A 15,679-nucleotide genomic window follows, 5' to 3' on the forward strand; every position below is an offset into this window, starting at 1 on the left:
AGCGTATTTGTGCGGGTAATACGATGTCACTGAGTTTGTTCACATAAACGTACTTTCACATGATGTGCAATCGCTTGAAAAAATACGTAGCTTGACTGATCTTGGTGCACAACCGCTAGAGCCTATTGAAGTTGATGGGCATGCGTAAACGCACATGACATGCGCAGAAAACCTGCGTATTCACTGTGCCGCGTACATAAAAAAACAACGCGATCATGTGTATTTCTTGTGTCCACAAACATGTGTTACATTTGCACACACAATTACACTCTGAAGCAGGGGAAATACACGGCGTAAGTACATGTCGGTCGCACTAACATGTCACTTGTATGCCCGAAGTGCGCTTACGTGTGAACAAACCCTGAAGAACATTGTTGCCAATTTTTTGTATGATATTTTGCTACTGTGAGTTTCATCTCCTCTTGTACAAACGTCTCCCATGTTGCCCTAAAATAAATATTGTTCTTTTTGTGGCCATTTTCCTATAGCATCAGGCCGGGCTCGCACAAGCGTATCTCTCAGCGTCCCACCTGCCAGAGACAAGCAGCACGTAGCAAGTATGCAGTGACATTGTGTACTTGCTGCGTCCTGCCCATCACCATTTACAGTCTTGCCGAGTATATGCGTGTAATACGGGCCAAGATAGAACATGCTGCGATTTTTCTAGCGTGCATATTTCACGCAATTTGTGTGAGTGGCACCATGGCCGCCTATGGGAGATTGGTAGAGCATATTCTGCCCGCTGTAACACACTGGTGTGAGACACCCCCTAATGAGTAGTGCTGAGTAGATGACCAATCTGTGGCTACAGCGTGTCATGGTGACGGTGGGTAGGGGGTCCTCACCGTTGTCGCTGTCTGGACCCAGAATGGTCTTTATATAGCCAACTATTAGCTGCTGTTCTTGAACATTTCAGAAAAAAGCCCAAAAATTAGTCTCTTTGGCAGTTACCTAAAATGAGAATATAAATTCATCAGCTGATCTCATCTGTGAAGTTTGTAGTAAAGTCTCTGCCACAACGGGGTGGGCGCCAGCTTTCCCAGACTCCTGAATGGCCAGTTTGCTAAGTTATGCAGTGATGTGCCTTTCACAACGCCAGAGTAGGTAGGAATTAAGATTTGAGCCCCTGTAACAGAAACCTAACACTAAGGGCTCACAAAATCTGGAGCGTTTTTCCTGCATGCGGATCCGCGCCCCATAGGGATGCATTAGACACTCGCAGGTAGTTAAATACCCGCAGATGTCATTTTTTCCTGCAGGCACGGGTCCCGCGTGCAGGAAAAAATCCTTACATGCTCCATTTTAGTGCGGGTCTCCCGCGGGGACGGCTCCTGCAGGCTTCTATTGAAGCCTATGGAAGCCGTCCAGATCCACGGGAGACCCGCACCTGAATTAAACTCACCTGCTCCGGACGCTACGGGTCTTCCCTTCTTGCGGCCTGATCTTCCTTCTTCGCGGCTGGATCTTCTTTCTTCGGCCCGGCGGATGTGCCCGGCACATGCGCGCGGCACACAGCCGGCGTGCCAAGCACATCCGCCGGGCCGAAGAGCGAGGATCCAGCCGCGAATAAGGGAAGACCTGCACTGCCCGCAGCAGGTGAGTTTATTCTTATTTTAATGCCTCATGTCCGCAGGACCCGCTACGGATTCTCCATGCAGAATCTGTAGCGGGCCTGATTTTCCCCGTGGACATGAGGCCTAAGGGCTCACACAAGCGTAAGATTAGCGTGTATTACACGTGTGATACGTGATAACTTGCAGGCAATCAAATACATTGCCTTACGCTGTTTCGATCATATAAGAATTGCGTAATACGTGAGTGCAAAAAGAACGCAGAGAACCCTATTGCTGGAGCTAACAAAGCACTACTGGCTACAAGACCAGCCAAAAATCAATCTAGCATCACGATCAACTGGTAAATACACTCAAAAGTGCCCAGAGAAACTGATTAGTATCCTTGAACGTATATCACCCTGTAGGCGCCGTGTAGCTGCAGTGACCCGGGGAGTGATAAAAAGTTTCTGCAAAGTCGCCCTTTAATAATTGTCCACTCTAATAACACTATTAAGCCTGTCTAGTAAGATCGTGGGACGCTGTGCGGAGGCTAGGCAGCCAGGGGCCTTCTGAAAGGCCCTAGGACTGCCTATGCAGAGCGCCTATCAAGTCGTGCGCTTGATGGACGCTCTGCATAGGCAGCCCTGGGGCCTTTTAGAAGACCGCTGGCTGCCTAGCTACTGCACAGCGTCCCGCGATCTTATCGTAGGACACTGTACATGACCCTTGAACGTTGGGTGCCTGCTGTTTCTTACAGCCGTCACCCAGCAGCAGCAGTTCCGACGCGCCGCTCAGCGGTATTTAAAGTGTTAACAGTACTGATGAGTGGTGCGGCGCGTCGGAACTGCTGCCACCGGGTGCTGGCTGTAAGAACATCCTGCACCCGACGTTGTATGGAGCGGGAACTACCCGCGATCCCCTCCATACAACCATTTGTTCGGACATACGATAAAATGTACTTGCGAACAAGCTACTGGAATGGAACCTGTTCACAAGTAGGGGACCATCTGTACCATGCAGCATCAGCCCTATTCTTTTCTATGGGCAGTGTATGCAATGCCGTCCATACGTAATACATTGCGCATGAGCGACAATACATACGCAACGCCGCTATGAGACAGAGCATGTATAGAGCATGTATTAATAACATTTTTTTAAAAAGAGAAAAGTGACACTGCACATGACAGCTGGCTCACGCAGCGTTTTCTGCATATGGTTGTATGAATGAGCCGTAAGACTAATAGCACACTGCTGGCTCCATCAGATATATTTAGTATATGCATGCTGGGGGCTTTACTATACTTATATATCATCTATAGAGAACCTAAAAACAAAAGGCAGAGAATGCCCTTGGGTAGTAGTCCCCACAAAGGGCAAATGGAATAAAGACTGAATCTGCTTCCCTTGTGATGATGTGCTTAGAGCACTACATGTATAGCGACTGGAATGATAGCTGGAGGTAAGCCACAACCACCCAAAATAAGGACCTCTGAATAAGGGTGAATGCACATGGATGGATTTGAATTGCGGAGCTGGTGTCTGCCTTTGGATTCCACAGTAAATACCACCAATGGCATGCTATGACAAAATAATTCTTCATGCACACAAGCAGAAACCAATTGTGGTTTCTGCTCACGATTAAACAATTGCAGCGTGCTCCATTTTTGATTCAAAATATATTATTCAAAATTTTTCAACACATTACAAGAATATGCATGAACTCAATTATACTGCAAGATTCATAACTTAAATATCATGAGCTCGTTAGGGCCTCTACCGGCTTACCGAAAAGAGACCTAGTCTAGTTAGAAACGGAAACAAACTGTACGCAAATAAAAAAAAAACTTAGCTAAACAGTATACAAAGACACTAGGCAAGACCAGGGAACACAAACGGACATGGGGGTCAAATCATATAAGGGGTGGGGTAGAGCTGCTGGGGAAGCATGCTCCTTTTTTTACGTGGATTTTATGCGGATGGCTTCCATAGAAGTCAATGGGCGCCATCCGATCCGCAGCCCTTCTGCAACTGACATTATGGAAAGGTTGTGGATTCCACGTCATGGCTTAGCAACGATGCGGGAAAAGCAGGAGACAGGGAATAACTTGCTGATCGGTGGGGTCTCAAGAACAGGACTCCTATATCCCGCTCTGCTGTTACCTCACTCTGAATGGAGTGGTGGTTGAGCATGCTCCAGAGATGCTCTTAGCAATGATGAACAGGCTAGGCATGCTTGCTGCACTCTGAGCATGCTCTGCCTGCAATGATAAATACGCCTCTTGAAATGAAAGCTATGCTGATTAGTTGGAATTTGTGGTCTGGATCCGGACCTCATAACTGGGCTTTGCATCATACTCTCCTTGCCTTGGAAGTCAGGCTTGTATAACACCAGGGGACTCTAGTGGTCTCCAGCTGCTGCTGTTTACAGCTATTTTTTCTACTATAGCCTGGAGCTGTGACACCCCAGTCATAGTCCGTAGGAAGCCCCTGAGCCATGGCACCCCAGTTATAGTCAGTTGGAAGATCCCCGAGCCGTGGCACTCCAGTCATAGTCTGTAGGAAGACGCTAAGCCGTGGCATGCTAGTCATAGTCTGTAGGAAGACCCCCGATCCATGGCACACCAGTCATAGTCAGTTGGAAGACGCCCAGCCGTGGCACCCCAGTCATAGTCGGTAGGAGACCCTGAATTACAAGAAGTCTGTTGCAGTATGCAGGAATACCCTGAGCTTCTGGCATGGCAGTCACAGTCCGTACTAATACCCTGAGCCGTGCCATGTTAGCTGCAGTGTGTAGTAATAGTACATTAGCCCAGGGGGCTTCTTCCTTTCTGGCTGACAGCAAAAAAAACTAAACTGGTTAAAAATCGCTCTTATTTATGACTACAGACCACCAGAACAGCTAACTAATATTACTCTAACCAGTACTGACTACTACCAGTAGAGGGAGCCTCGCCGCAAGCTCTTACACTGCACTAATTACGATACAAGTGAGAAGCCCCAACGGATCAGGAGACGGTTTAGCAGACTGACTGCAGGTTTAGCCAACCATCGCAGAGCAGCTTTCTTTTAGTTAAACGGCTGGCAGTATGACTGCTTATCAGTACCGGAGATCAGAGGCGCCTACTTCTCACTTTTAATAGCAAATTAAGCAATTCTTGTATACATTAGGAGTGCATGTTGTCTCTTCACATGGGCCGATGCGCCCGTGTGACTAAGCCCTCAGTAGATTAGCCATCCCCATGTGCTCGGGTAGAGAGCTACATTGTCTCACTACTCTTACGGTAAAGAACCCCCTTCTATGTTGGTGTACAATCCTTCTTTCCTCTAGATGTAGAGGATGGCCCCTTGGTACACTCACAGTCCTGGATATAAATAGATGATGTTAGAGATCTCTGTATTGTCCCCTGATATATTTATACATAGTTATTAGGTCGCCCCTCAGCCGTCTTTTTTTTAAACAAAATAATCCCAATTTTGATAACCTCTCTGGGTATTGTAGTCCACCCATTCCATTTATTACTTTAGTTTGCCCGCCTTTGAACCTGCTCAAGCTCTGATATGTCCTTCTTGCGTACTGGTGCCCAAAACTCTACACAATATGTGTCGTCTGACCATTAACCAGTCTTAGGAGAAGAAGGCAGAGGACTATTAAGGTTTGTTTTTTTTTTAATTGGAAAATATGGAAAAAGTTTTGGCAAGGGGAAACTTTTTTCCCCACTGGATTAGGAAGGTGGGGAGAGATTTGGTGCTCGGTGTTATCATGCAATCGTCATCGCTGTCACTTATCAGCACTGAAGATCGGCATGGATTAGGCATCAACTGCTTCTGTATCAGAAGTCCTGTAAATACATAACAATAGAGAGAAGTGAGCAATGTACTATGTTCAATACCAGAATTCTGGGTTGTATCTATAAAACTTGGCAAATTACTCCTTACTTTTGCAAATTGATGTTTCCTCGCTTGTGGAATCATCATCAGAAATCGCAATAAGATTGTTGAAACATCACAAGTTTTATTTTTTTTAAATTCTTTATTTCTAGTTTTCATTATACATAGAATAAACTTTGGTAATCATACACAGCATGTTTTCTTATTATTACAAGGTAACACGAGTAAGGTAAACTTTAAGCTTGTACTTTTCTGTTAGTTTCAGGCTCTTGTTCCATTCTCTGCTGGGAAACATCACAAGTTTTATTAACTGGATTAAATCATTGATATCAGTAGATGAGAGAAGGTGAAATAATCCAGAGCCCGGGAACCAGCCGGATCTTATATGATAATAGACGCTGATGGATCTGAGCTCAGCGCCTGTAGATGTCATTGCTGGATGATGGTTTAGGTGGATTTGTAGCTGAAAAAAAAGACAAAAATGGATGTATTAGATAAATAATAGCAGTAATCAAAAGAAAGCAAATGGTAAAAGACATCTTATCTACCAGGAGAATTGAGACCCGACTTCAGATGTCAGTGATTCGGGGAGCAAAACCACTAAACCCGGATTATGCTGCTATTGTCTTAAATCCAGATATTGTAAAGGCAGACAGGAGCGTAATAGAGACCTTATTATATAGGAGATCAGTACCTGGTTCGCTGGGTCTTATCTTGGCTAGGAAACCTCCTTCCTGCTCTTGATCTGGAGGTTTTGGTTTCTTATTTGGATGAGACTAGAAGAAAGAAACAAGATAAGAAACTGAACTGTAAAATGTTTTCCAAGCAGCCCAATAAATATATTCTAAAGATAAATACTTAGTAACCAGTAATAAACACCTATTAGCCACTCATAGGCAAAATGAAATGTTTTAATTTCACTTTCTGTGTGAGAGAAGCTATAAGAGTTACTTAGCACTACCCCAGTCATATGTATCAGGTTGGGTGGGAGAAAAACCTGATACATATGAGACATGAGATATTAACATGTGGATGAGAAAGTTTATATACCGAACCATTAAATATTATTCTCATTATCAAATTAATGTAATTTTTGCAATTGTCCTTCATACCTTCTATATTAGTTCCTCTTGGTCTTCAAGATCTCTGCTTGCTGTCATACAGGATCTTCCAAAAAAAGACAAAACGCGTCCTTGATGGTATTCTATAAAGAGTGATAATTAGAATAAATTATAAATGACATATAACATATCTATTTAGCATATTTAGGCCGCCTGCAGACAGCCTAAATATGGGTCGGATCCGGCTGCGAGGATTCTTGCCGCGGGACCCGACCCGAGCACCTGCAGAGAGCGGCGCGTACTCGCCCGCGGCTCCGGCTGTTTGATGTGCCGGCTTGCCGGGCAGCCGGCGCATGCGCAGAGCGGAGCCGGCGGCCGGGCAGTGATGTTAATAGAGCATGCTGCGATTTGTTTGCCGTGCGAGATTTCGCTCAGCCAAATCGCGGCCGTCTACATAGGATTACGTTTGTTAACGCAATCCTATGGCAGCTTTCAGCGGCGGATATTCCGCGAGAAATCCCGCCGCGGAATTTCCGCTCGTGTGCAGGCGCCCTTACTAGATGAATACATTAAATGGGGTTATTTTAAGATAAACAATGATATTTAAGACAGAATAAACTAAGAAAATGATCCTAAAGCTTCCAGTGCTGGTCAGTGCCGGGCCAGGAGAGACAGCCTGTGATTATCCAGGTAACCACATGTCATTGGAAACCTCTCCTGTAAACCTCCTTTGTGTATGATGTTACTCTACAATTTAATTATGAATAGCATATATACTTACATTTGGTAGGGCGCTTGCGTTTTATGGAACAGCCAGCAGTGAGTCTCATCCTGGTTTTTGGCTGGTTTGTTCCAGATACTGATCTTCTAGTTGGACCGCAGTTCTCTCTGGAATATTTAATTGGTCAAGAAATCGTGATACTCCTGCACTGGTGGTAGCTCCGGATGGATACGGGTGAATCTTTCTGCATAGAATATCCACAGGTGTTCATGGTTATCCTCTAGGATTCCATCAAGGAGCCAGCAGGCTGCATGACACATTTCATGTGCTAAAGTGTCTCTCAAACGGTCTAAAGATAAAAGTATACACAGTAATAAGGACACAATGTATCACAAGTATCATTAATGTAAACTCCAAAGCAGCTCCAAAATGGGTAGAGCGATTGTGGAACTTACCAGGAGAGTTACAGATGTTCTCATATAGCTCAATCACAGAATAACAGATCCCTTTGTCATTTACATTATAACATGCTCCTGCTGCTATCGTCGTACTTGCAATCCAGGTCCCAAGTACGGAATTAGAAAGCTAAAGAAGCAGGTGAAAAAAAAAACATTAAACCTTCATTTCCATCACCACAGAGCTAAATGCAATCACATCACCCCAGAGAGCCCAAATACCTATGTTGTGACTTGTTTCCTATTTGTTATTTCCAGCCATTCAAAACTGAAGCTACATGATCACTTAATAGTTTTAATTCCAGTGGTGATTAAAGTTAATTTTAAAAACTTTTTTCATCCCCAAATCATGACCATAAAGTTAAAACTTAACAATCTCATTAAGGGGCCTAGCTATGGGGTGCAGAGGAGGTAGCAGGCCCAACCTGGCCCTGGTGCCTAAGAGGGCAGAACACCATTCTGCCACATCAGACGACACCAGGGTTATAACTGGCACATGCTAGGTGAGAGACTCTAATACAGATTTTGCATTAGGGCTCCAGAGCTCCAAGTTCTACATCCGACCACACTTGAAGTTGATTTGGAGCCACCAATTGCTGCTAGGGATAAATCCATAAATCTCACAAATTATGACTAGAGTTAAAAATAAGAAGATGGACAGCAAGATGTGTAATCCATAGACTAAATACTGTATAATGTACCTTGTTCTCAAACACAGTTTGATTGTAAAGATTGAATAGTCGCTGTGCTAGCTCCTGTTTGGTCCCCTGGAAGTTTGTGACATATGGGGATGTCGCTGCGGTAATTTCATGAAGAAAGCAGTCCTTGATGTTACAAGTAGGTCTGCTGGAAAGAATAAGAAATCATGTATCAATCAGTCCTTGTTCATTTCAAAAATAAATCACAAATAAGGGACAATTAGATTAAGAGGTGGACCTGCCGTAGGGGTAATATCGGAAAGAGGTGGAGCTGCTCTAGGGGCAATATCAGTAAAAGGTGGACCTACCATAGGGGCATGAAGCAGCAGAAATAGGTACGGACAGGTGGAGGCAGGAAAGTGTACCTTCCTCAAAACTAATTGCAGGAACATGAAACTTCAAATAACTTACCTTTCTTCTGAGCTGGGTTCATCTCCATGTTCAAATACTTCATTATCTGCATAGAAATATAAAGTAGTGAAAATCTCCCATTATGATACAATTAGTACAGAAAGGTTTATATTAACGAGAGCTTACAATTCAGGAAGACAAATGTATTATAGTGTGCACAGCTAATAATGTCTATTGGAAGGGCAGCTACCTACAAGACTCCTCAATAACAGGTTATCTGCCAGTATGATGGACCAGTGTATGAGGTTATTAATGGAAAGCTGTAATACTGATGAGCGGGTGGATGCACTTGTACCCATCAGTGTCTATATGGGGACTGAAATCTCACACATGTACGGTGCATACCAGCATTAGAAGTATTGTCAGGTCTATGTGTAGTTCTATCCTAACCAGGGAAACTTTTTGACACTGCAGTGAAATTTGCCTCATCAGAACCCTAGAAGAACATTTTAGCTTTTCTCCATTTGGACACTCTAAAGATGATCTAATATTAGATGTGTCTTAGTGTATTAGTCTGATTGTATTAGCTAAATAATGGCATAAATCAAAAAAAGCTAATTGTTTTAAGACAGATCTTATCTACCAGGACAATTTGGACCTGACTTCAGATGTCAGTGATCCGGGGAGCGAAACTACTAAACACGGATTTTGCTGCTATTGTTTTACATCAAGATATTGTAAAGACATACAGCAGCGTAATAGAGACCTTATTATATAGGAGATCGGTACCTGGTTTTCTTGGTGTAACCGTGCTTGGGAAACCGCTTTCCTGGTCTTTATTTGAAAGCTTCCGTTTCTTACTGGGAGGAGACTAGAAGACAAGAAGAAGATGATAAAGAAGATGAGGCGTTTAACATTAAAACTAGTATTAACCAACTATTTGCAACTAATAAAATGTCATGTTTTGACCTTGTTTTCCCTGTAATAGGAGCTGTAAGGGTGGGTTCACACAGGGCGGATTCCCGTCGAAAAACTGCGAGATTTCCGTTGGGAGAACCGCCGCGGTGTAGAAAAGGAAAACTCCTTTAATTTAAGTAATATCTATGGAGCATGTGCTACATTGTTGCACAGTTTATGACAAAAAAACAGGGACAAGCTTTACATAAATCTCTCTGCATATTGTGATTGAATTATTAAATACTCCACAAATACAGCGGCACCACAATAGATGACCCCACCAGGGGAGAGCAGCAGAACTTCACACTATGTTGCACGCACTGTGTAAAGATCCGGACAGCAGGATCCAAAAATATCAGTCCATATATTGTATGACAGAGCAGCAGTATCAGGGGGTTAGTTATGCATACACTCACAAGAGGATCATAAGATCAGAAGTGCTTTAATTCAAAAAATGCGTTCCACAGCACTGCAACATTTCGACCGTTCTCCGGTCTTCTGATTGAACTATTACATACATAAGGACTAACTACTTCTAGATTTTTCATGCAATGTATCGGCTTCTCTAAATGTAGTATTAGCAAAAATGTAGTATTATTGCAAAAAATAAAGGATAATGCAAATCTAAAACAACCTTTCCCTGTATTTGTAATAAAAAATATCAAAATAAAAACGCCTAAAAACATATTTGGTATTGCAGCATCAATAACAGTCTGATTCATCAAAGTAATGCATTATTCATCCCGAATGGGGAATGTTATAAAAAATTTAAAAAAATTACACAACACCAGAATTACATTTTTTGGTCACTCTGTCTCTAAGAGAAGATGAAATAAAAAGCGATCAAAAAGTTATATGCACTTCAAAATGGTACCAGTCCATCTCGCAAAAAAGAGCCCTCATACAGTTATATCAATGGAAAACTATAAAAGTTATGGCAATGAGAATGTGGCAAAAGTAGTATAGCAAAAAACCCCAAAACTATATAGATTTCTTATCGTCAAAATCATACTGACACAAAGAATAAAGTTATCATGTGATTTTTGCTGCAAAACAAGACCCATCTGAAAAATGGTGGAATTGCATTTTTTATTGCATTTCACACTTTTTAGAAATTTTAAAAACGTTTTGCAGTATATTATGTGGTACATTAAATGGTAGAATTGAAAAATACAACAACGTATCCTGCAAAAAACAACTACTACTTCAATGGGAAAATAAGAGTTATGATGATTTGAAAGTGAGGAAGAAAAAACCAAAATGAACCTGGATAAGACTAAAGAGAAGTGACGGCTCACCTGATGGAAATCTTCATCCCCGCTACTGTCGTCTGCGTCAGACCATACAAGATATCTTGGACGCTTTGTCGCCATCTCTGTAGACATATAAGAGCGCGATCCTCTCTATAGAACTCCTTCAACAACCCTCAATGGAATTATCCGTTACATGGCATTTTGAACTTCCCGATCTATTGTGACATCATACTAGTGACATCACAAGTTGTGTGACAGTTACGTTTTGTGACATCCTTAGTCATGTAACATTGATATTGTAATGTCATTGGTCAAATGGTGAGCAATGTATACTACCAATACAAGCTACTATTGTGCTTTAGCACTATTCTTGTAATTAATAGACATCACACCATTAGAGATGAGCGAGCGTACTCGGAAAAGCACTACTCGCTCCAGTAATTTGCTTTATCCGAGTATCGCTGTGCTCGTCCCTGAAGATTCGGGTGCCGGCATGGAGCGGGGAGCTGCAGGGGAGAGCCGGGAGGAACGGAGGGGAGATCTTTCTCTCCCTCTCTCCCCTGCTCCCCGCTGCGACTCACCTGTCAGCCGCAGCGGCACCCGAATCTTCAGGGACGAGCACAGCGATACTCGGATAAAGCAAATTACTGGAGCGAGTAGTGCTTTTCCGAGTACGCTCGCTCATCTCTACACACCATCTATTATATGTATATACATATAGATTACAATCTTTTGTAGATTTTGTCTTGTTTCCTTATATTTATATATTTATAGTGATTTATTCCATTGTTTTAATTTTAAGCTTGTTTGAATAAATTAATGTTTTATATGTATTTTATTTTTAACAAATATTCCATTTTTTATTGTACTGAGGCATTAGTTTCCAATGCATTCATTCACACTGGCAAATATACGGCCCGTAAAAACGTCTCACTGTAAAAAGTGGAACATGCATGACCGAAATACGCGCCGACGAGTATACGGTTGGTAAAAAGATAGTTCTGGTTCTATCTTTTGACTGGTATACAGCAACGTCTCCCATAAGCTCCTATGGGAGTTGAAGAAAAAAAAGGCAGGGGGGGCATTTTAGCAGTGTCCAATGCTGCGAAAAGCTTACAAGTGCCTCTATTTGGGCAATTGAAGGCAATCCAAGGATTTATAAGGAGCGAGGGTTTTCTGAGGTGCAACGTTTTTTTTCGCTTAAAACATCGCACCCAGTCGTGTGAATGATCAGGAAAACGCTAATTATCTCTGGCTATGATCGCAGAAAAATGTCCATTCATGCGAATATACGGCGAGAACAAGAGAATGTAAAAATGCATACGCTTGTGTGAAAGGGCTCTCACTGTGAATGGAAGCTAATGGCTGGAACGATCTTGACTTAGGTTGGACCATTCTCACAATGGATTCACAAAAGAAGGAAGCTAAACTCATCTGCTTTAGGCCTCTTTCCCACCAGCGTAGGCGTTTTTATGTTCACCGACCAGCTCCGTAAAAACACGTGGAAAGGGCGCACAAACCTAACATTTGTGCGCCCGTTAAGATGGCACAGGCCCGACACATATCCGGTTGCCTCCCCTTCCATCCCACTTGTCGGCTCACCTCCTCTCTCCTTTCCTCCGCCTGTTTCCAATGGAAGTGGGCGGGATGGGGCGGAGCTAAGCAACCATCCTTTTCCGCTCCTTGTCTGCACATATTTGGTACCATATCTTTAATTACCTGTACACTAAATTAAACATACTATTTACCCTGCAAGGCAAAAAAAAGAAATCAAAACCCTAAAAAACAGGTAAAATGCTTATATTGTTCTTTTTGCCTTCCAAAAACGCAATAAAAGTGATCAAAAAAGCCGTGTGTATCCCTAATTGGTACAAATAAAAACTAAAGCTCATCTCGGAAAAAACAAGCTCTCACGGAGCATTAAAGTTATTTAACCCCTTAACGACGGCCCCATCGGGAAACTACGTCCTCAGAAAGTGGGCTTCAATCCTAGAAGACATAGTTTTATGCATCCTCTTTGGATTGATGCCCACTTGCCTGTGGACGTGACAGCTCCATGCTGTCGGTGCCCGCAGGTAGCCGACAGCATGGAGCTGTCATCCCAGGATGCGGGCAGTCCCCCCCGGCATTGCGATCGGAGCTATCCAATGGATAGCGGCGATCGCGAAAAAGTTTAAAAAGTTTTTAAAAAGTGTCCGTTTCACCTCCCCTCATGGATCGGATCCATGAGGGGAGGTGAAAATACTCACCCCTGGTCCTCAGCGGTGTCCCGATGTTCCGGGACCCGAAGTCCCCCTCTGCGCATGCGCACCCGATGATTGACATCGGGCGCGTGCACAGAGGGGCTCGAGCCCCGGAAAAAATTCCTCTGCTACTGGCTGCCATGTGTAGCCAGGAGCAGAGGGATGTCACTGCAGAGATGATCACTGTTATCCAATGGATGACAGTGATCATGTAATGTAAAAAAAAGTGTAAAAAGTAAAAGAAAAAAGTTTTAAAAAGTTAAAAAAAGTTACAAAATCTTACGTCTCATCACTCCCCACGGATCATATCCGTGAGGGAGGATGAAATGACGTAAATCCGCGGACCTTACCCCAGGTTCTGCGCACGTCGCCAAAGTGGCGGACGCATGCGCAAAAGCTGCGGATTGCCAGCGTAATTTAAAATCTCCCTGCTCCTGGCTACAAAATTTAGCCGAGAGCCTGGAGATTTCACAGGGGGCCGCGGTGAGCGGTTTCTGGTCACGTGTTCGCCGTTATCCAATGGATAACGGCGATCACGTAAAAGTAAAAAAAAAGTTGAAGGTTTATCTCCCCTCACTGATGCGATCGGTGAGAGGAGATGAAACTTTTTACCGGAGGCCTCCGTATTTGCACCCCGACGCGATCCTCATCCGTGAACTTTCCCGGATTCTGCGCATGCGACCGCCGGCAAAATACCGGACACATGCGCAGGGGTCGGGGAGCACAGGAAATTTAAAATCACCTTGCTCCCAGTGACCAACGGTCGCCGAGAGCCTGGAGCAGTGACGGGTGGCCTCGTTGAGCGGTCCCCGGTCACGTGATAAAAAGGTAGTGATCTACCTTAGGTCGGTCTCACATGACCGGAAAGAATTACGGATTCTGCATGCATCTGATCCATGGTATTATGCAGATCAATTGCATTGGATTACACAATTCCGCTCACATTAGTGGGTTGGAATTGTGTAATCCACTCGCAGAAAAGAGAACGCAGCATGTTCTATTTTACCGTGGATATCCGCAACATAGAGCCCATTGTGCTCCGTGGTCGCGGATATACCTGCTGCCCATACACAACTCACCTGTGTGAGTAGGCAGTTATGCGCAGTACATTACGCGGCCGTGCGCAGGGTCACGGCCGGCTCACAGCTGGGATCTGCTGCGAGCCTCCACAAGCGGATTCCACCTACGGCCGTGTGAGCCCAGTGTTATTTAGACTGCTACCTGTAATACGTAATTTACAAGAAGCCCCGGGAACGCTCGCCTTCCTGCAGTTCCAGGAGCAGCTTGTTGAGCGTCTTCTGTGCGAGACCGCCGCACCTAAACAAGATTACGGAGACTCACAGAGCGCCATTTTTTACACCCCATACCCGCTACTGAGGTCACGAAATACCCTCAAAAAGCATGAGAGGAGGGGGGATACCCGGTTTTATTGCCCCATGGGCCCATCCCAACCAGCCTCCGTAGTTACCTCTGTCTTCGGAAATACTACACAGTTCACATTATTACTTTTATCTAAGATTTGGGGAACGCCAAAAAGGGCGCGGAGGGAGGGGGATATTTTTAGGGAGTCAGTTTTTATTCCGTACAAATGAGCAATGGGGTCTGGAATGTATTCAGTTGTGCCCAGAAATCCAACAGGTGTTCCCTCCATTATAGGCCTAACCATGTGTCCTATAAGTGGATTAGGGCCACAACGGGAATGTTTTTGAACACGGGACAAACGGAGGGATCCATTTTAGGGTGAACGTCTATGTACACTGTACAAAAAAAATGTTTTTAAATTGACAATATTGCCAAAAAAATGAAAATGGTTATTTTTTCCTTCTGCTTTGCTTAGATTCACTCAAATACTGTGGGGTCAAAATACGCAGTACACCCCTAGATGAATTCGTTAAGGGGTCTGGTTATTAAAATGGGGTAATTTGTGGGGGTTCTTTATCGCTTTAGACGCTCAATGGCTCTATAAGTGGGCAATAGGGTCTGGAATTTATTCCGTTATACCCTGAAATCCAACGGCTGCTCCTTCCATTATAGGCCTAGCCATGTGTCCTTTGAGTAGATTAGGACCACAAGGGGTATGGTTCTGAACACGGGACAAACAGGCGTATCCATTTTGAGGTGAAAGTCTTCATTCCTATGTGTGCTGTACAAAAAAACCTGTTTTTAAATTGATACAACTGCCAAATAAATGAAAATTGTAATTTTTTTCCTACTGCTTTGCTTAGATTTATTCAAAAATTGTAGGGCAAAAATACACAGTACACCCCTAGATAAATTCGTTAAGAGGTCTAGTTTTCAAAATGGGATCATTTGTTGGGGTTCTCTGTCGTTCTGGCTGCTCAAGGGCTCTACAAGTGTGCAGTGGGGCCTAAATCACCTTCATGCTAAATTTCAGTTCTGAAAGCCACCGATTACTCCTTTCATTTTGGACCCGTTGTGCATCCAGACAAAAGATTAGGGCAACAATGGGTATGTCAGTACACCCCTAGATAAATTCGT

Source organism: Eleutherodactylus coqui, chromosome 1 (assembly GCF_035609145.1).
Source record: "Eleutherodactylus coqui strain aEleCoq1 chromosome 1, aEleCoq1.hap1, whole genome shotgun sequence".
Lineage (NCBI taxonomy): Eukaryota > Metazoa > Chordata > Amphibia > Anura > Eleutherodactylidae > Eleutherodactylus > Eleutherodactylus coqui.